The sequence below is a fragment of the Equus przewalskii genome, chromosome 12 (assembly GCF_037783145.1).
Source record: "Equus przewalskii isolate Varuska chromosome 12, EquPr2, whole genome shotgun sequence".
Lineage (NCBI taxonomy): Eukaryota > Metazoa > Chordata > Mammalia > Perissodactyla > Equidae > Equus > Equus przewalskii.
The window spans coordinates 1,311,713-1,331,745 of NC_091842.1; the positions used below are offsets into that span (position 1 = coordinate 1,311,713).

Genomic DNA, 20,033 nt, shown 5'->3' on the forward strand with positions numbered 1-20,033 from the left:
CCCCAAACCATATGTTCTGCGTTGGCCTGTTTTTGAACTTTACGTAAATATATTCGTTGCACACATAACCTTTTCTGCCCTCATTCTTTGGGTCAACATTATTTGGGGGGATTTAGCCGTTTGTCGTGGGTGGTGGTCCTAGTTCATTTTCATTGCTGTAGAGTATTCCATTCAGAGGCTGGATCGGGGTCGTATCCAGACTGGGGCCACGATCAGCCTTCTCGCATCTCTTCTGAGAGTCGGAGGTTGACGCCCGGGAGGGGGACTGCCGAAGCTTTTCTGTCTTCGTGACTGATGAAGTGGAGCGTCTGGGATGGTTTGGGGTTTTTTTTGGCCATCTGGACGTCCTCATTTGTGAGCTGCCTTTTCAAGATTCTCCCCGTTTTATGACCGCGCGTCTGTAGTTTCCTCATTAATTTGTAGGAGTTGTTCATAGTGAGATGGCGTTCCTTCAGCATGGAGAGCAGATGACTCTCTTCTAACATTTGTGCCTTGTGTTTTTATTATTTTTTTAGTGTATTTTTTAAATTACTATATATATTTTTTTTTTTTGAGGAAGATTAGCCCTGAGCTAACATCTGTCACCAATCCTCCTCTTTTTGCTAAAGAAGATTGGCCCTGAGCTAACGTCCGTGCCCATCTTCCTCTATTTTATGTGGGACGCCTGCCACAGCATGGCTTGATGAGCAGTGCCATGTCCACACCTGGGATCCGAACTGGTGAACCCTGGGCTGCCGAGCAGAGTGCATGAACTTAACCACTATGCCTCCAGGCCGGCCCCACAACCTTGTTGTTGTTCTTTTTTTTTCCCCTGAGGAAGATTTGCCCTGAGCTAACATCTGTGCCAACATTCCTCTATTTTGTGTGTGGGTCACCGCCACAGCGTGGCCGCCGATGAATGGCATAGGTCCACACCCTGGAGCGTGCCAAACTTAACCACTAGGCCACAGGGCTGGCCCCTCTTCTTATTAGGGCCATTTTCGGCCCTTTGCTCTTCCATATAAATTTTAGAATCAGCTTGTCAGGTTCCATGAAAAGAAAAAAAGACCTGGGATTTTGAGGGCGATGGCATCAAATCTATAGGCAGTGTTGACTTTTTAATAAATGTTCCTTATCTGCTGATTGCAGGTGGTCAGAAATCCGGTCCACATCTGTCTGTGGACTTTATCTCCAGCACTCGGCCTGAGCTCTCTTATCCATTGCTGTCTGTATACATTCTTTGGGATTTTTTTTTTTTTTTTTACGTACGTCATTAGGACACCTGCGAATAACTGGAGTTTTGTTTCTTGCTTTTCTTTAATTTTAATTTCTTTTTCTTGCGTTATTGCAATGGCTGAGGCCACGAGTGCTGTGTCAAACAGAAGTGGTGGCGGCAGCATCCTTGGGCTGTTCTTCATCTCAAAGGAAATGTCTTCATTGCACCGTTAAGTGTGTTGTCTGCTCTGAGCTGTGCACATCTTAAGAGCTTTGGATCTGTGTTGCCAAAGGACTTTCTAAAAGCTTTGTGCCAATTTCGCCATAACCTCACCAGCACTGGGTATCATCTTTAGGGGATTTCTGGTGGTGCTGGTTGTTTTTAGGTCCTTGTTTATTTCATGAGCCTAAATGGTGTCTCGCTGTATTTTTTTTTTTTTAATTTGCGTTTCCCTGATTCTGCAGGAGGTTGAACATTGTCCCACATATTTGTTAACCACGTGTATTTTCTCCTGAGTCTGTTGCTTTGCCCACTTGTTTATACATTGCTGGTGTTTCCCTGATCGATTTGAATGAATTCTTTACATAACGAAGAGAATTATCATTTCTCTGTCACACTTGCCACAGATATTTTTCTCTGTCTGCGGCATATCTTTTAATTTTTGTTATTTTTATGTCCCTCTCCTTATTTTTATGTGGTCAAATCCGCCTCTCTCTTCTTTTACAATTCATCCTGTTCCTTCAGAGCTCGGAAAGCCAGTCTCCCTCTTGAGGACCGCTCAGTATTGAATTCTGTTTTCATCTCGCTTTTTTTTTTTTTTTATGGCTTAATATTTCATATTTAACTGTTTACTCCATCTGGAATTGGTGGAGCTGTGGGGGGTGAAGCGAGGTGCTCGGTTTACCAGGGGACGGGGCCTCATTTGCACTCGCGACGCTCCCAGCTCCAGTTGCCCACGTCTGGGCCGGGTGGGCAGAGATTAAAAGGAGGGGGAGGTGGCGCTGTGTGCAGCCAGCGCCGCCAGGGGAGAGCCGCGATTGCCATCGGGACCGTCCTGTTCGCTGCCTCTGCCTGATTTTAAGTCAAAAGCAGAGAGCCGTTCGCTCGGCCCAGCCGTATCCTGGGTGATCTCGGGTGAGGCTCTTAATGTGTTTCGGATGCAGTCCCCTCACGGCGCCTGTCCTGGGAGGCGCTGCCCCTGGGAGCGCGTGCGTTGGGGCGCACGTCCTGCAAAGGGCAGGGGCTCAGGCAGACCCGCGCGAATCCCGGGCGTCTGTGTGACCTGGGGCAAACGGGCGTCCCTTCTCAAGCCTCGGTGTCTCCATCTGGAAACTGGGGACGATGGTGCCGCAGTTCCCAGCCCGTGGGGCTGTGGGGCAGATCGTATGGTGTTTGGAGGGTCCTACGGCGGGCGCCACATGGTTGTGGTTTTTGCTGTTAGGCCCATTGCTCAGGAGACGGGGGTCCCTCTGCGGGGAGGGCTCCTATATGGTCGCTGGTGGGCCCTGGCCCTGCTGTGATGGGGACGGGGGTGGGGAAGGGAGAGCAGTGGGATGGCATGTGGGACCCCTCCCTCTCCCAGCTCTGATGGGGGTGATAGGGGTGGGGGGCACGCCCCTTCCGCTCCTTGCTCCCCTCCCCGAGCTGTAGGGGATGGGCACGCAGAGCCTCTTGCTTTCTGACCCAGACGGGAGGACCGGCCATGGCCTGGAGAACTCTGCAGTACACACACACGTGTGCACACGCCCCTCCTTACACGCTCGGTCGTACACACACAGAGAGCCACATGCATGTCTCACAGACAGACACACACACACAGACACAGACACGACTGGACCCACCGCGTACGGTGATGCGCACACAGGCTCAGGGCTCAGGAACACTCAAACACACGCTCAGCACGAACACGCAGAGACCGTGGACCCAACACACACACACACAGGCACACGTATGTGCGCAGACTGCACGCATCCCACGGGCAGAGCTGTGTGCCGAGTCACTGCCGGGTTTCAGCGCTCCTGCGCCCGCCGTGTCGCGACCTCACCCTGCAGACCAGGCCCCTCCCACCCGTGTCCTCCTCACCTGTCCCTCGGCCACCTGCAGGCCTGTGGGGGGGCCGGCTTCCTGGGCTTTGCCACATTGGTCCCTGAGACGCTGCCAGCAGCCCCCCGTCCCTGCTCACCCCGGCATCCGCTGTGTGGAGACAGACACAGGAGCCATGGGACCCGAGCAGAGCCAGGCCTCCTGCGGGAGGAGGGGGCATGGGGACCACCGAGGCAGCAGGAGCCCATCCGGCCCCCTCCTCGTGGGTCAGCGCACACTCACGTGGGTCACCCAGGCCCAGGACGAGTGTGGGACCCGCCACACTGTGCCTGACCCCCCGTGGGCGAGGAGGCCCGACTGGAGCAGATGCAGAAGGAGAAGGAGGGGGTGCAGTGGGATGGGGGCCTGCCTGAGGTCGCCCAGGGGCAGAAGTGAGCTCAGAACCGCACGTGGGGCACCCCGGCCTCCAGGATGCCCCAGGGAGGCCCCACCCCCGGGAGCACCTGGGGAGGGGGTCGGCTTGGGATCCTGAGCGTGACCTGGGTCTGAGGCAGGTCAGCTCGGCAGCCCCTTTGGGCCAGTCCCATCCCCCTTGCCCCGTGATTCTCCTCTGAGTTGGAGGATACCCCCGCCCATTATGCCACCTCCTTGGGGTCAGTGCAAGGACCTGGCACCTGTCCCCCAGCCCCCAGTCAGTGCCTGACAAATGCTGCTGGCAGGAATGCAGGGGACTTGAGTCGGAGCATCCTGATTGCTGAGGGCCTACTGTGTGCCAGGCAGTAGGCTGTGCCCCTTGGCCCCAGAGAGGGCAGCCCTGCTTGTCCTATCAGGGTGGTTGGGAGGTGATGTTGGCGCTGGGCCGGGAATGATGAGAGGTGCCCCCTGTGGGTAGATCTGGGAGGATGCTTTCTGGGCAGGGCACACCAGTGGGTACAAAGGTCCTGGGGTCGCCACATGCAGGGGCGGGGAGGGATGTGTTGGAGGAACAGAAAGACCTCAGAGTGGTGGAAGGAGCCATGTGAAGGAGCCCAGCATGAGGTTGGCAGGTCTTTGGGGGGGGCACACCTGCAGAGCCTCAGGGTGGCCAGCAGTGCCCCCACTTCACAGATGGGGGGCCTGGCTCCTTACAGGCAAGGCCAGGGCCAGGTAGTAAGACAGGTCGCCCAGACAGAAGGCATGAGTCTTCCAGCTCCTGGGGGTCCCCCTTGGCCCCTGGGCTCGGTTAGGGGTGGGAGGGAGACTCAGGGGCCCCCACACCAGCGGGCGGGCGGCGCAGCTGTGGGAGGCCGGGCTGCTGGCATCAGCAGGAGCCGCTCCCTCCTCCCGCCTCGTGGAACAATCATTGCACAAAATATGCAAATGGTATAATTACTGTGATTTGTTTTGCTGATATAAGTGTTTGAAATGCAGATGTCAAGTTTGGGCACTTTCTCTGCCCACCGGCTGCCAGTCGAGGAGTTGTCCCCACAGCCGAGGAGTCATCCCTGTCGTTCCCGTCATTCCCGGGCACCCCTCCCGCCTCCCCCAAAACCTGCTGCCTCCTCTGTGGGTGGGGCGGGGGGCCCGATTGTGCATGCCATGCGCCTCAGAAAGGAGGCCTCACGTCCCCCCCGCCCCCGGCCCCTGCTGTGTGATCTGGACCAGTTACTCATCCTCCTGGAGCCTCGGTTTACCCATCTGTGTAGTGGGATCCACCAGCCTCTGCTGCTGTGGTGTGTCCGAGGCCCCAGCGCTCTCTGGCCCCGTGACAGTTCAGGGATGGGCTTGGGCCTCAGTTTCCACCTGCAGAATTCCCGCACAGGTGTGTTTCCATCTGTGAAATGGGGAGTTAAGAGTCGCTGGATGGCCTTTGGGGGCCCCGGTGCACCCCCAAACATCACAGACCAGCTGCGTGTGTGCATTTTTCCACCCTGGGCCCTCACCTTTGAGCCCGCCAGCCCATGGGGGCGTCTCTGAGGCTTTTGGGGCTCCCAGCCTGTGGGTTCAGACGAGCCTGGGCTGTGATCCAGTGAATGGTGGTCACCATCCTCCCCATTCTACAGAGGGGAAACTGAGGCACGGCATTCCACGGCCGGTCGAGGTCACACCAGTGAACGTGTTGCCCGAATGCCAGTTCCTACCTGGACCTCCCCGCCCCCCCGCTCCGAGGGCAGAGCAGGATGGCTGCCTCCTCTCCCGCCGGCTCCTGCCAGTCCCACCTCAAGCTGCTCTGGCTGAACCTCTGCAAATCCGCAGGCACCGTGCAGCCCCCACGCCGGGCCTTGTTCAGATCACCAGCTTTGCCGGAGCCCCGCCCACCACAGACCCGCGAATCCGTCGTCCACATGGCAGCTCAGACCTGTGGATGCCCAGTAACCATGCAGGTGCCGTCCTAAGGCCGTGTGATCACCTTGAGTCCTGGAAGGAGGCCGGCCCCGGGGAGGCCTCCCCAGGCCGTGCAGGTGGCGGGAGCTGGTGGCCACACCAGGGGCGCACTTGAGTGCTGCTCCAGGCTGGGCTGCCTGGGGACTGAAAAGGTGTCATCTCAAGGCAGGTGGGTCCGAATGGGCCCCAGTCTACACACGGGCCTGGCAGCCCCCTTTGTGGTCACCCCTCAGGGGCCGTGTGCTCACTGGTGTCTGCAGGCCAGAACACCGGGGTCTGGGTAAGGCTTGGGTCAGGCCTGAGCAGGCGTGCGGGATGCCCGTGCCTGGGTGTGTCTGAGTGTGGAGGATGGTGAGTGTGTGTGCGTGTGGCTGTGCTCATGTGTAAGTGTGCACAGGTGCATGCATGTGCCTGTGTCCACATGTGTGCACTCACATGTGGCCTGAAGTGATGCTCATGGAGAGTGAAAAGCTCGGGCAGGCGCCCGGCACACAGGTGTGGGAGCACAGAACCCACCTGCACACAGGGAGGGACGCAGAGCCCCCGGGAGTGGCCTGGCTTCTGCTCACACGCGTGGTGGCATGGGGCTTGCGATGCTGCCTTTGGACAGCTTTGCTAGGAAGTCTGAGAGGAGCTAGAAAGCCGTGCCCTGGCCCTGCCCACTGCTGGCCGCACTGCAGGCATGCCTCACGGCTCCCGAGCTCTCTCACCTCATCTGCAATGGGGATTCTTTGCAAAGCGGGGCTGGGTATACAGTGGGTGCTCAAGAAGCACGCATTCCTGATTGTCCTCTGGGCATACAGTGGGCGCTCAATAAGCACACATTCCTGCTTGTCCTCTGGGCATACAGTGGGCACTCAATAAGCACACATTCCTGCTTGTCCTCTGGGCACACAGTGGGCGCTCAATAAGCACGCATTCCTGCTTCTCCTCTGGGTCTACAGTGGGCGCTCAATAAGTATGCATTCCTGCTCCTCTGGGGCTTGGCTGGGCTAGGCGTCTGTCCTTGGAGAGCTGGGAGCCGGGCAGCTGGGGAGCCCGTGCTGGGTTGTCAGGTCTCCAGGCCCCAGGGAGGAGAGTGGGCATTGGCGGCCAGACCTACCAGGGCCTGGAGGTGGGAAGGGGTGTCCCGTCCTGGTCCCTGGGCTGCGGCCTGACCTGGCAGCCTCCTCCAGGGCCAGGCTTGGGGAGCTTCTGGGTGCCCACATTCTCTCTCTTTTTCTTCCAATTACCTTTTCCAAGGCAGGTTTGGCCTTATTAGCATATTCAAATGCCACCATTATTATTCCAATTAGCTGTTGAGTAATTAACTCTAATTGACGAGCCCTCCCCCCACTTCCCCACATATTTTTTGGTTATTTACATCCGCTTCTAACCAGCAATTTTAGGTAATTCCGTGCCGCGCTCTCGTCTGTGTGCGCACGCATGCACTTCCTCGCACGACAGCTTCCTTCTCGCCTTTCAATTCCCTCTCCCGGCCCAGAGCCCCGGGGAGGGGTGGGGGTGGGTGACGAGAGCTGGGGGACCCCCTCCCCTGCGGGTCGCTGCCCAGCCTCCAGGGGCTCAGGGTGCAGCAGAATCCCCCATTGCCCCTCTATCACCACCAGCCTTGCTCCCAGAATCCCCTTTGTCCCGAAGATGCCGCCTATCTGGGGCCCCCCGGCCCCCACCTGATGCCGCCACCGTGGAGTTGGTGGAACCCGTGCCTTCAGCCTCGAATGCAGAGCGCCGTGGCATCGTAGCTCCGGGCTTTGTCCAGACCTGCCTCCATACTGCCTCTCGGCTGTGTGTCCCGGGAAGGAGGACTCTCCCCATCTCAGCCTCAGTTTCCCTGTCTGCGAAACAGGGCCCAACCGAACGGAGAGTTGAGGGGGAGAGTCCACAGCTCACACACGACGCTCTGTGTGTCGGGCTGGATACCGTGACGAAGGAGTGAATGAACGGCCCAACCTTGCGGGAGGTCAGGAGACGCGGGGTTGTAAACTGACTTGCTGAGTCATACGCTCCTTGTAGCAACCTCGGCCCGGGCCCCGGGCTTCTGTGTCCTGACTTGGTTCCCTCCTGAGTGGTTGGCCGGCCTGGTGCGGAATGCAGCGGCCCCTGCCCCCTCGCAGAGGTGCCCCTGGGATGGAGGAGGAGGGGGCCATAGGGAGAGGGCCGGTCTGGGAGGGAGTCTTCGCTTAGCCGGCCTGCCTCAGTTGCTTGCCTCCATCACTGAGGTCAAGGGAGTCAGAGGGGATATGGATGCACTGGGCCTTGGGTGCACGTGCTGGTCCCAGAACCCCCCGGGCCCCTGCAGAGTGGAGCCGCAGGGACCCCAGGCCCGGCCCGTCTGGCCTCAGCAGCTCTGTAATATCTTCCCTGTGCGTCAGCTCCTTTCCCTGCCTGTGCCTCCTGTGTCGGCCATCCCGGCCTCTCCGTTTGTATACGGGGGTCCAGCCTTCACGCGCTCGGTGCACGCAGCACCCGGATCCCCGTGGCTTGGGCCGATGGAATCTTCCGGAAGCTGAGATGGCGGCAGGCTGCACAGCCCCGCCCTTCCTCACCTCCTCCCGTCTCTGTCTCCACGCAGGGGGAGCTGCCCTGGTGACCATTTGTCCTGCGCTCCATCTGGACCCATGCTCTTCCTCTGTGTCCTGCGATGAGGAGAAGATGTCCGTGACTCCCGCGGGGAGGGACCCACCAGCCTGTCCCTCTCAGCCGCGTCAGGTCGCCGGGGGGCCCTGACCCAAAGGTAGGGGATGTGCTTGCTTGTTGGATTCTCTCAGAAGTTGGGGGGGGGGCAGGACCAGTTCACACCCACCTGCGAGACAGGTCTGCTGGGGTCACGGGACAGGATTCGAAGGAGACGGGGTCATATCCGGCTACACTGCAGACACAGCTGTCCCCTGGGGGTCGACTCCTGCAGGGGTGCCGTCCTTGTGATGGACAGAACGGGCAGAGGACGAAGGGGCCGCCTCAGGATGTGACAGGAGGAGCTTGTGGCGTTGGGGGCTCAGGGCCGGCCCAGCATCCTCCCTGCTGAGTCACGGTGGCCTCGTGGGTTAAAAGAGATCTCGTCTTCCACCCGTTTACGGGAATAGACACAATACCATGTGTTTGAGTGTAAAACCACCATATGTGCAGCCTGACATATGTTAATATTGACTCACGTGGTCTATTCGAAAAACAGGTTCTTATAGGGAGAGAGTTATCCACAGTCCCGAACTGACTGAGGCTGCCATCCCGATGGCACGCCACACGTCCCGGTGACCCTGCTGCTGCGGGTTCCGCCTCCAGCTGGGAGGTACCTGGACACGCTCTTTTCTGTTAGCCCTTCCGGAAATCGTGGATATGCCCTCTTTTGTCCGCTGTGGCCCGGATTTCTCCAGGCTGTAGGCACGTCACGCGGTTCTGGGACTCCGACCCGGCCGGTTTTGCACGTGGCTGGAACGGGGCGCTGTTCCCCGGGAGTCTCCTCGTGGGGTAGAGCGGGGTTGTAACATCTCCCTTGACCGTCAGGAGGTGCCAGTGTAAGTGGCGGGGTCCATGGAAGAGTCTGGATTCTGGGCCTCGGTTTGCACAGGGGGTTGCTGAGCGGCTGTGTTCAGGCGTTGAAGGGCTGTGTAGACTGAGTTCGTGTACAGGGAGCGTGGTAATGCTGCCGGTTCTAACGGGCTGTGAGAGGGAAGCGTTTGGGAAAAGGCTCTCTCCTCCATCACTGGGTGGTGGTGGGGGAACAGAGATCTTTCTGGAAGCCCCAGAGGCACGCCCTTTGGAGGTGGTCAGAGGGCTCCCCCAGAGTCCGGGGGGCGGGGCGCGGGCTGGGAGGTGGGTCGGAGAGCTGAGCAGGCACCAGGTCATGGGGCGGGTAAGCCGCCTGGTCACTGCTCCCTGACTTGTCCGTCAGACGTCCACCGAGTGCCTGCCTTTTGCCAGATCCTGGGTGCGGTGGTGCCAGAGACCCCGTCCCTCGAGGGGCTCCGAGTCCAGAAAGACGGAGGGTGTGAGGACGCATTGTTGCTTCTGTGCCACGGCCCCCCTCCCTTCAGCGCCCATCATCAAGGACATCTGGGGGAATTCCCCATGACAATGACCAGCACCTGGCCCTCTCTGGGCCTCAGTTTCCCTGTCTGAAACATGAGGGTGCCCCCGAGGACTTTCTCAATGGATATCCCCTGAGCAGAGGGGGACAGACCCCACTCTGCTGAATTTTGGGTGTAGAGCGCCGGGTAGGGCATTTACCACCTGACCTCCCTGTTTTTTTTTTTTCTGTAAAATGGACATCAGAGCCTCTCCCATAGGTGAGCATTCAGTGGGATGTGTGAATTGCCTGGCATACAGCAGGCGCTCAAGAAGCCCTGGTGGGTGTCACCCCCTCCTAAGCGTGAAGCAGGTGCCTGGCAGTGACTGGTACATCACGTTGGATAAACGTCATGTCTTTTCTTCCTTCCCAGCCCATATCAGCCTCCCGCTCCCCTGAGTTGGTCCGGGGTGGCCGCAGCCTGGCGGGACCCCCCTCGGCCCCCCAGCCCTCACGAGGCCGGGACATCTCCGTCTTCTGTCTCACTCACCCCGGCCACGTGTTCCGCTCCGTCAGCCTCCTGAGCCTGGCAGGTGGCAGACACTGAATGAACGTTTGTTGAATGAATGGATGGGATGTTTCCCAGCCCGGCCCACCTTCGAAGGCAGGTGGCAAAACAGATGGCCCGTGGCTCCTGCGGGGCCTGGCGGAGCAGCGCGTGCGTCTCACTGGGTCTTCTTCAGGAAGCTGGGGGTTGGGCGTCTGGTTTCCAAGGTCCCTTCTGGATAGAACGTCTCGTCATTCAGCGAGTCGAATTTCCCAATTCTGTTCCTGCCTGCCCCCCCCCCCCCCCCCCCGACTCCTCCGTTTCCGGGTCCTGAGGCCTTGTGCCTGGAAGTTGCCTTTACGGAGGCAATGACTCAGTGTCCCGAAGGAGCCTTCTGTGCGTTCCGATGACCTCAGGTGACCTGCTGGACACGGCCCAACCCCAGGCTGGCGTGGGTTCAGCACCGTGGACAGAGCCACAGAGGCCAGCCCGGGGCTGTGGGCGCCGTGGGAGGCCTGTTGGCGGGAGGGGGGTCCGGGAGTGGGTGGAACTAGTGCCCGGGCCCCTCTGTAAGACCCCTGCCCTCCCCACGCCTCAGTTTCCTTCTCAGAGAAGTCAGGGTTGTGCTTTCCCCAGCAGAGGTCCCCGTGACTTGCCCCAGACCACCCCACCCCTCGGCCAGCACGCCCTCGTCCCCGCCTCTCCGAGGAGCTGGGTTATTTATCTGCCGGATGGTGACAGGCGGCCGCGGCTGGAGCTGGAGCTGCCGAGCAAACAGCCCGGGCTAATTAGCAAAAGGTCACGGCAGCTCCTGGAGCCCCTGCGTTTGAAGTCGGCCTCACACAGGCGGGTGGGCGCGAAGGCACCGCGACTTTGAGTTAGTGGGCCTGTTTACCGGGACGGCTTCAAACTCCTGCGCACCGCTCACCGCCTGATTGCCAGCCCACGAGTCTGAGGCTTCACTTTCCGGAGATTTCGGGCGCCAGGGGTCCAGCCGCTCGCCCACCCCCTGCCCCAGGCCCAACAAGGATGGAGACGCAGCCCCCGGTGTGCATGGGAGAGCCGGCCTTCACCGCCACCGGCCTCCCTTCTCATGCCCGGGGGCAGGCCGGCCCGAGCCCCAGAAGAGCGGGCTGGGCAGTAGCCGCCCACGTGCCCCCACATTTCTCTGCCTGTTTTTACTGTTTTTCTCTAAGTAAATTTACTTAAAAAAAAAAAAGACTTAAATACATTTATTTAAAAGGGAAGTTTTATAGCACCGCTACAAATGGAAAACAAGCCTCCTTTGCCATAAATAGAACTCATAATCATAAAAATAAATTCGGTGGAAACAAAACAACGTTATTAAATTCTAGTTGGACGCTGTAGCCCAAGGGAGCCTCGGAGCCCAGGCCTGCTATCGCTTGATTAAAAAGGAGAACAGCGAGTGTACCGAGGGGTTCAAGACCTCCCGGCCCCCATCAGAGACTTTCTTTTTGATGTAATCAGGAGCACTGAAATGAATTAAATTGAGAGTAACTTTCTAATAAAATTATTCAGCATTATTTTATGCTGCATCAGTTAGGGATTCAATCTGGCTGCGTAAGACAGAAACCTGACCGTGATGTGGTTGAATTCACGGCTCACTTGGGGATTCATTTTTCCCTTGTAAAGACAGGGGCCGTGGGGGTGGTGCACAGTCCAGGGAGGTTGTCAGCGATTCAGATTCCGTTACCTTCCTCCCGTACTATTCTTAGCATTTGTCCTCACGGCCTCAAGATGGCTGCTGCACCTCCAGCCATTGTCCCTGCATCTCAGGAAGGTAAAGCGAGGGGTGGAAGGGAAAGGAGCTTAAGTCTGTTCCTTGTTGTCAGGAAGATGACAGTGAGCTCCTGAGCCTGTTCTCATGCCCACTGTGGTCCATGCCTGCCTCGTGATTGGTTCTTACTAAGTAGTTTATTTCTTTGTCACCTGTTTACTAATTTCCACCCAGTAGAACCCCGCCCTCATGGTGGTCATGAGGTCACGTGCTGGTTTTTGTGAGATGAGTCACGGCCTGATCCCAGGGGGTCCCCAGGGGCCTCCTTCCCTTAGCCTGGGTCCTCCCCCCTGCCCCCTCCACCCCACACCTGGCTCCTGCTGTCCACAGTGGCTGGCTCAAGGGTGGCCCCTGTCTCGCTCCCCGTAGATCCAGGCTGCCCTCGTGCCCCTCGGTGTGTCCAGGCTCAAGTACCCGGTCAGCCTGTATGGAGCTGCCCACCTCCGGGTGCCTGGATGGGGGGCAGCCCCTGCTTCCCCCACCACCCTGGGGCCCCGGGGCCCCGTCCTCCCCCTTTGGCGTCCCCCACAGCCCATCCTGGGCTTCTCTGTCCCTCCAGCCGGTGGGCGGGCCAGGCTGCCGGGGCCACGGTCCTGCTCCTGAATCTTCATCTGTCTTTTCATTTCCTTGTGGGCCGTGCGTCCCGTGGGCCAGGACTCAGTGGGAGGAGGAGCAGGGTCTTGGGGTCCCTCCACGTCTGTCCCCTCTCCGGCTGGGCAGGCCCTGGGGACCTCTCTTCCCTCAGGCCGGGGCTCCTGGGTCCAGCCTCCTGCCCCACTGCGCCCGCCCCTGCCACCAGCTTTACCTTTCAGCCTACGCTCCTTCTCGCCTCCTCCCCTCATAGATTTTCCTCCTGCCTCTGACCCCTGGCCTCTGACCCCCGCCTTAGCACCAGGGCAGGGGGCCCACTACAGGCCCCATGTTTACATATGGTTCTGTCGCTGACCAGCTGTGCAGTCAGGGGGACGTCACTTAACCTCTCTGTGTCCTTCGTACGATGGGGGTGACGGCAGCTGCTTGTGGGGTCTTTGATTAAATGAATGAGAGGGATCGAGAGGGTACTCACCCCGCCCCGTGCCTTCTCCCCTCCTCCCTGCCCTCTCCCAGCTCCTGCTTCGTGGCTGTCCACGTCCTGCATTAGCAGCTCTGTGCGTACGTGTCCACACGGCCCCTCGGGGCCCCATGCGTGGTGTTGCCCTGCCCACCTCTCCCCCCTGCACGCTCAGCCCCACTGACTCATGGCCAAGGCTGCAGCCTCGCTCCCCAGCCCCACCCGGTGACCGTGAATCCAGCAGCTGACGTGGGTCGGGGGGGGGGGGGCGTGCGGGGCAGCGGGGCCTGGGCCGGGGCCGGTGGACGTGGACGGGGGCCCGGGCAGCGAGGGCAGGAGGGGGCGGGAGCCACAAGGGAGCCCTGCAGACAGAGCCGCTGTTTTCTTGGTGATGATTTGATGCGGAGGGACGTGGCCGGAGCCCCCCGGAGACCTCTGCCAGGGTGGGCGGGAGGAGGCAGCATGCTTTGACAGAGCACCCACTGTGCGCAGACCTTTCCGGGCCTGAGCCGCCCAATGCGGTGACCCTGAGTGACCGCACGCCTGCCCCCAGGACGTGGAGGAGCAGGGAGGTTGAGCTGCTCGCCCGGAGTCCGGTCTCGCAGCCTCGCGCTCGCTGCCTGGAGGTCGAGGGTCCTGGGAGCCGCCTGGGCTGCCGGGCCGGCCCTGGCCCTGGACACGCGCACGTCCCCAGCCTGGCCCTGAAGTGCCCTGTGCACACACGCAGGCTCGCCGGCTGACACTCGGGGACTCCCCAGGAGATGCGGGGTGGGGCAGGGTGGGGCAGGGCGGGGCACTCTGTCTCTGAGCACAGCTGCAGTCCTACTGTGTGCTCCCAGCAGAGGGGAACACAAGGGAGCTGTCTCCACCACTGGAGCCCAGCCTGGCTGGGAATATGGCTCACGTGGGCCCCGAGCCTCCCAGGGGGGCACTGTGAGTGCATGAGAGGGGGAGCAGACAGGCCAGAGGGGGCTTCCCAGAGGGCAGGGTGGGCAGGGCTTGGAGGGGCAAAGAGGAGGACATGTCAAGTGAGAAATGGCAGGAGCAGTGGCGTCTCCACAGCACACGGCGTGCGCACAGCATAGGGAGCAGCTGGGGCTGGGGCCCTGGTGGGAGGGTGGAAAGGGGTAAGATGGGCATGGCAGGGACCAGCCTGCTGGTGATGGGGGGCATTCCCGCCTCTCCTCCACTCCCCGTCCCCTGGAGCATCTCCAGATCTTGCTGAGCTCCCTCCCTAGTCATGTAGGGGTGGGAAGTCCCTCATCCGTATTGGTTATGGCAAGCTGTTGAAACACAGTCCTCCAAAAATATGGTAATTTAAAGAAGATAGAAGCTTATTTCCTGTTCGCAAAACAGCCCAGGAGTCGGTGGCCCTGGGGTGGTTAGGGCAGCTCTGTCACCATCACCCGTGGCTTCTGTGTCTGGGACCAAAGTGGCTGCTCCAGCTCCCGCCAGCACATCTGCATCCCAACCTGGCAAGAAACACGCCTGCCCATTTCTCTGGAGGGAGCGATTCAGCAGTGGGGCACTTCAGCTCGGCTCACATCCCATCGGCTAGAGCGTGGTCATAGGCCATGCCTTGCTGCAAAAAGAGTCTGGGAATGGTAGTCTTTATGGGGTCCCCCGGAGAGAGGGCGACTGTGCCAGGCTGTGTCCCACCAGCTCACGTGGAGGGTCAGAGGAGGTGGCGTTAATTGTCACCCCAAACACGGGGCTGCCAGGGTGTGCGGTCGTCACCTGGATGACCTGGAGGTCGTCCTCTCCGCCTCCGGGTTGGGGACGCCGAGGGTCCAGACCTCATCAGAGTTAAGGGCACAGCCGCCCCGTGACAGCGGGGTCTCGGCCGTGCCCTCATTTTGCTTCCTGAGAATCGCAGCCCCTCCCGGCCTGGGTCTCAGTGCGCTGAGGGCGGGATGTCCCCGCAGTGGGGGGTTGGCGTGTCCCCGTGTCTGCCAAACTAGCGTGGCTCCGACTGCGCTGACTCGTCACATCCCCGCCCCGTGTTCTCCAGGCCTGCGTCTCTGCTGTCTGGAACCAGCCCACCGGTGGCTCCATCAACGCTCCCTCCTTTCTCTCCGTGTCATCCGATAAAGCACCATGTCGCGTTGATCTGACCTCCCGGGTACCTTCTTTCTCTCTTTCTTTCGAATCTTTTTTTTTTTCCTTGAGGAAGATTAGCCCTGAGCTAACATCTGCCACCAATCCTCCTCTTTTTGCTGAGGAAGACTGGCCCTGAGCTCACATCCGTACCCATCTTCCTCTACTTTATATGTGGGACACCTACCACAGCATGGCTTGGTGAGCGGTGCCATGTCCACACCCGGGATCCGAACCTGCGAACCCCGGGCCGCCAAAGTGGAGTGTGTGCACTTAACCGCTGCACCACCGGGCCGGCCCCTCTTTTGAATCTTTTATCGGATTGTGACACACAGACAGCATAAGACACACGTACCATCAAGTGTCTTTGCTCACACCCGTGTCCCCAGCGCCCAGATCAAGAAACAGCGTCACCCGCCCCCGGAGGGACCTCCTCACGTCTCCCCTTCCAGCCGCTGCCCCCAGGGGAGCCGCCCCCAGGCTTCCGACCACACTGTTGTGTCCTTTTGGGACGTCGTGTAAATGGCTCGCTCGGCACTGTGTGCGTGACGTTCGTCCACGTCGTCCGTCCTTAGGTTTGCTGATCCTGGCCGCCGTGGTGCAGAATTCTGTCGTGCTGTCTTGTTGGTGGGCGTTGGGGTGATGTCCGGTTTGGGGCTGTTACGGGTTGTGCCGCTGTGACCGTTCCAGGCGCTCCGTGCACATTCGGGCGCGTTTCCGTCGGGTGTGGTCCGCTCCGCCCACACCTTCCCCTTGCCTTGCTCTCCACCGTCTGGTCCAGAGCACCGTCCTCTCCCTCAGCGGCTGCCCTGCTGTTGTCCCACAACAGTCCATTCTCCATCAACAGCCAGGGGGATCCCACCCTCTCTGCTGAACCTTCAGTGGCTCCCCAGTGCCCTCGAGATGAGATCCGATGGACGGCCTCAGCAGGGCCCCCGGGTAAGACCAGCGCTCAGACCCAGCAGGTCTGCCGCTCCCGCTCCTTCCACCCCCGCGCAGTCTCCAGGCCGCTCTCCTGGCTGCCTCGGTCCCCCCGACGCCCCGTCCCGCTCTCTCTCCCCTCGTCTCGCCGGCCGCCTTGAGTTCTCTCTCTGTTTTAGTCTCTGCAGAAATGGGACCTCTCTGGGGATATTCAGACTAGACTCCCGAGTCCCCGGCTACGGACCCCGAGTGCGTGAGGAAGTCGCCCTTCCCAGAGCGAGTGGCAGATCTGCGTGCGGGGTCTTCTTAAAACCCAAAGACGCGACAGGGCCTGGGGGACTCAGGGGTCTCTAGTGTTGGGGTGACAAGCACGTGACCAGGCAGGGAGCAGACCCCTGGGGAGGCAGGCGGCTCCTGCCCCCTTGCCCGTTGCCCCCGGCCGCCCCACGCCACCCGCCCTGGGCCCCTTGGGCAGCCCCACTGACAGGATCCGGCACAATGTCCCTCGTGAGCCCCGGGCTGCCTGGAGCTGTCCCCGCGTCCTTGCACCCAGGCCCACCCGGCACGGAGCAGGGCCGGCTCCCCTCACCTCTGTTGGGACGAGGAAGTTGGGACCCCCGCCCCCGGCCGGGGCGGGGGGCAAAGTCTCCAACCTGGGCCACCGGCTTCCCCAGAGGCGGTCCAGCTCACCTCGGGTCCCCCGGCCCGTGCCTGCTCCGGAAGGGGGCAGCCCGCCCGTACCCCAGCCAGCTGAGCGCCCCCGCCGGGCACAGTGAGAGCACCTGAGGCCGCGTCCCGGGGACCACGTGCTCGGGTTTGTGGCTCGAGGGGACGGGAAGCCGCCTTCCCTGCCCGGTGGGGCGGGTGGCAGACCAGGTGGCCCTCTGCCCCGGCCTTGGGTGGTGGGAATGTGGCCGGGGAGACCAGCTCCCCGTCCTGGGGCTGGATGCCCTCCTGCCTGGGCCTCACTCCCGTCTTTGTCCTTGTCTCCCCACCATGGAATCTGCTATTATTACTTTTATCATATAGCGTAGGACGTGATTTCGTTATTATCGAGTCGCAACCCCTCCATGTCCGCTCAGGTGGTCCCGAGGGCGGCCCCACAGTCATGCTTCCCTGGGGCCAAGGCCCAGCCAAGCCCTCACCGACGTGCTCCCTGCTTGCACGGTGCCTCAGTTTCCCCGTCCATGAGACCCACCCTATGATCATCTACTTGGCTGCCTTGCTGCGCGGTTAATAGTGTTTAAATAAATGCATGTTGGCACTTGTAGAATTGAGCATTTTGCAACCGTTCTCTGCGTTGTTACAACTAGTTTTCTCAGCTCCGCGGGGCTGGAGAGAGTTCAGGAGAACTTGCTGTGTGACCTGGGGAAAATTACTTTCCCTCTCTGGGCCCAGGAGAGCAAGCCCTTGGAGAGCAGAGGCCAAAGTTGAGAGGTCCTCTTGTGATTCCTCAGCCACGCTGATGCCACAGGAACCTACGGGCTGGTCACCCCTGCTTGTCCCTGCCTCACCCCAGCGTGGTGCCGGGCACATAGTAGGTGCTTTGAAACTGGCTGTTGACCGGATAGAGAGAGGCTGGAGCGTCAGAGTCGTCGGCCTGTGTGTGACGTGAGGGTCCAGCCTCTCTCGGGGACGATTTGCAGACCCGCGGAGCCCACCAGGTTCAACCCGTCACATGACCCCTGGGTGCCCGGTGGGAGCCGGGTCTGGCTGGGGCCGCTCAGGGTGCAAGGGCGCTCCGGTGGCGAGGGGAGCGGGCACTTTAAACACGCCCGGCGCCCGGGCCCTCCCCTCGGCTCTTCAGTCAGGACTAGAATTGGCTCCTGGTGGGGGGGGGGGGCGGGTGTCTGTGTTTTTTAAAAGCTCAGGAGTTATTCTGAGCCTTTTCCCGGTTTAGGAACCACAGCCTTGCTCTGCCTCCTCTGGTGGGTGCCCTGTCGGACGTCCTGCCTCTCCTTGCACACCTCCGGCGACGGGGAGCTCAGTCTTAACACGGCAGCCCATGCCTTTCGAAAACGTCTTAAAACTTATTATGAAATATTTAGGACGTCTCCGAGGTTTAAGAAATCTCTAATAAATATTTCACTAATTATGAAATATTTAATACAGCCGAAGGGATGAGGAATAATGTCATGAATACCTGAATGCTCTCCGCTCCGGCTTAAAACTGATCCTCATGCACCTCCCGCGAAACACGTCACACGGGGGCGCAGCCGTCGCCGCCGTCGGCCGCCAGGGCCGCCTCCCCTCGCGCCCCCTCCCTCCTGGGTCAGCCGTTGGCTGCATTTTATGATGATGATTTTCACTCTCTTTGTACGGACCCCGGGCGATACGCTGCCGAGCGTGTTTTCAAGCTGTAGATCCGCGTGGATACGGCGGGTCCCTCTGGGCGGCCGGCACTGTCGTCTCGGTGGCGCCTTTGTGAGTGGCGTCGTGTCCAGCGCGTGGCTGGAGGCTCACTCTTTTTCTCTGCTGTATAGTGCTCCACACCGCCCCCCGCCCACCCCACGATGCTTTCATCCATCCTCTCGGTGGACGGCTCGGGTCCGGTCACGTCCTCAGATGGCTGTCGCGGCCTCTCCGGGGACTCACCCGGCCCTGGAATTTGGGCTCACGGGCTGCGTGTGTCTTGACTGTTACGTGATGTTGTTTTCCAGCAGGGCTGTCTGTTTACAGTCTCGTCAGGGGGCTCTGAGAACCCCCCAGGAGGATGAAAGGGGTCACACGCAGTGTCCAGCCCTGGGCCCGACCCCCCGCCCGCCATGCGCCCGCTCCGCAGGCGCCAGTGTACCCGAGGCCGCTTCCCTCAGCCAGGCACTCCCGTCTCCTCTTGCCTGTCCTCAGACAAACTGGCTTGGTGTCCGCTCTCCATCGGGGCCACTCCTCACCTTCGAACGTGCCCACGTCCACCCGTTGGCCACATGACATGTGGTTTTGCCCGCGGGGCTCTGGGACCACCATGCCTGGGTTTGAATCCTGCCTCACCGCTAAGTTGGTGTGGGAACTCAGGCAACTTGATGAACATCTCTGTGCCTTTTCTGTAAAATGAGTAATAATAGCTCTGACTTCACAGGATTGGTGTAAGTATATGATACGTTAATAGATATAAAGCTCTTAGGAGAGTGTCTGGCACATAGTAGGTGCTATATGAGTGTGACCTTTTTTATCTCCCTTGAGGTCGGAACCAAACCGTCTGGACGTGAGCTGAACCATGCTGGACAGAGCCAGATCACCTCCTCTATTCTACCTGATATATCTCTGTTAAGTCAGCCTAAGCTGCCTTCTCAAGTGCCACATTTACCTCTTGAACCTGCTCTTGCCTGTTTCTTTTCCCTTTGGGTGACGTGGAGCCGCACTTCCCCGCTGACCCCTTCCTGGTGTGGTTTTTATTCTAATTCATTGAGCGGCTGTGACCCATTATTCTGGCTGGAGGGAATGGTTGGATCCTGGCCCTGACGTCTGGCGTCAGTCCCCTTCCTGCAGGCTCTCAGAGTTTGTCCAAGCTGCTGCTCACACTGAGAACCGAGTGTGGACGGAGCCCACAGACCCCCCAGGCCCCACATGGGTGCCCCTGGCCCTTTGAGCAATGTGCTCTGTCTCCTTCCCCACCCGCCATCACTCTCCTGCCCGGTGCTGCCCCGTCTTGCACATGAGTGACAGCTGCCCCGGCCTCTGCTGGAGGCTCCGTCCCCACGAGCCAGGCCCTCCTCCAGGAGCCCTCCAGGATTGGGGAGTAGGGGGCAGGTGCCCCTGTCACCCCAACACCCGGCCGGCAGCAGAGGGGCCGGGCACTGCGTCGAGGGCGAGAATGAACCCGGGGAACAGGCTGGTGACCCCGCAGCCGGCCTGGGGTCCCCCGGCCCTGAAGACAGGGGACGGGAGCCAGGAGGGGAGCAGCTCCCCCTGCGTGCAGTAGGCGCAGCCGGCGAGCTGAGCCGGGTGCCGTCTCAGACAGCAGACGGACAGACAGACAGACGGACAGACCCGGGAGCCGGTGGGCGGCGGCGGCGT

General features: G+C 60.3%; 1 protein-coding gene across 2 annotated transcripts in view; it reads left to right on the forward strand.

The window, feature by feature from the left end:
* Window positions 1-20,033, forward strand: part of ELFN1 (extracellular leucine rich repeat and fibronectin type III domain containing 1) — a 69,172-nt gene that overhangs the window by 30,872 nt on the left and 18,267 nt on the right. For both annotated transcript variants that reach the window (XM_070566135.1, XM_070566136.1), the window contains exon 2: window positions 8,175-8,336. The gene's annotated coding sequence lies outside the window, so the exon portion shown is untranslated. The remainder of the gene's footprint in view (window positions 1-8,174; window positions 8,337-20,033) is intronic.